We start from the raw sequence: 1,440 nt of genomic DNA, 5'->3' as shown, positions 1-1,440 counted from the left end.
AGTCTCTGAATCAGATTTTTGCTCAGGTCCCTCAATTTCAGCCAGAAAATACCTGAAATCACAGAAAAACACACAAACTCATAGTAAAGTCCAGAAAAGTAAATTTTAACTAAAAACTAATAAAAATATACTAAAAACTAACTAGATCATACTAAAAACATACTAAAAACAATGCCAAAAAGTGTACAAATTATCCGCTCATCAGTCAACACTTTGTTCTGAGCCAATATGGCATTTAGAGCATCAATTTCAAGAACTCCCTTCCTCTGAGGCGTCCCATTATTCACGAAATTCCTCTCAGAAGTGTACATGAATTGGTTATTTGCAACCATGTCAATAAGTTCTTGAGATTCTGCAGGTGTTTTCTTTAGGTGAATAGATCCACCTGCAGAATGGTCCAATGACACTTTGGAAAACTCAGATAGACCATAATAGAATATATCTAATATGGTCCATTCTGAAAACATGTCAGAAGGACACTTTTTGGTCATCTGCTTGTATCTTTCCCAAGCTTCATAGAGGGATTCACCATCTTTTTGTTTGAAGGTCTGAACATCCACTCTAAGCTTGCTCAGCTTTTGAGGTGGAAAGAACTTAGCCAAGAAGGCCGTGACCAGCTTATCCCAGGAGTCCAGGCTATCTTTAGGTTGTGAATCCAACCATGTTCTAGCTCTGTCTCTTATAGCAAAAGGGAAAAGCATGAGCCTGTAGACTTCAGGATCTACTCAATTCGTCTTTACAGTCTCACAGATCTGTAAGAACTCAGTTAAAAACTGATAGGGATCTTCTGATGGAAGTCCATGAAACTTGCAGTTTTGTTACATTAGAGCAACTAGTTGAGGTTTCAGCTCAAAATTGTTTGCCCCAATGGTAGGGATTGAGATGCTTCTTCCATCAAACTTGGAAGTAGGTGTAGTATAATCACCAAGCATCCTCCTTGCATTATTGTTGTTAGGTTTGGCTGCCATGTCTTTTTCCTGTTCAAAAATTTCAGTAAGGTTGTCTTTGGATTGTTGTATTTTAGCTTCTCTTAATTTTCTCTTCAGAGTCCTTTCAGGTTCAGGGTCAGCTTCAACAAGAATGCCTTTTTCCTTGTTCCTGCTCATATAGGGAAGAAGAGAACAAGAAAAGAAAGAGGAATCCTCTATGTCACAGTAAAGAGGTTCCTTATTGTTAGTAGTAGAAGAAAGGGAAGAAGAGTGAAGAAGAATGGGTAAGGATAGAGGTAGTGATTTGAGATGAAGAGAGGTGAAGAGAAGTGTTAGTAAATAAATAAATAAATAGAAGAAGAGGAGAGATAGAAAATTTCGAAAATAATTTTGAAAGAGTAGTTAGTGATTTTCGAAAATTAAAGATAAGATATAATTAAAATTAAAATTTAAAACAATTAAAAAGAATTTTTGAAAAAGAGGTGAGATATTTTCGAAAATTAAAGAGGGA

The 1,440-nt window shown here is 35.9% G+C and overlaps 1 non-coding gene across 1 annotated transcript; it reads left to right on the top strand.

The window, feature by feature from the left end:
- Window positions 1-465: 465 nt before the first annotated feature.
- LOC127747147 (small nucleolar RNA R71) lies at window positions 466-569 on the top strand. The gene has a single exon (XR_008008951.1). It is a non-coding gene; the product is annotated as a small nucleolar RNA R71 (small nucleolar RNA).
- Window positions 570-1,440: the final 871 nt, after the last annotated feature.

Source organism: Arachis duranensis, chromosome 4, assembly GCF_000817695.3.
Source record: "Arachis duranensis cultivar V14167 chromosome 4, aradu.V14167.gnm2.J7QH, whole genome shotgun sequence".
Taxonomy (NCBI): Eukaryota; Viridiplantae; Streptophyta; class Magnoliopsida; order Fabales; family Fabaceae; genus Arachis; species Arachis duranensis.
This window is presented reverse-complemented; position numbering and strand designations above follow the sequence as displayed.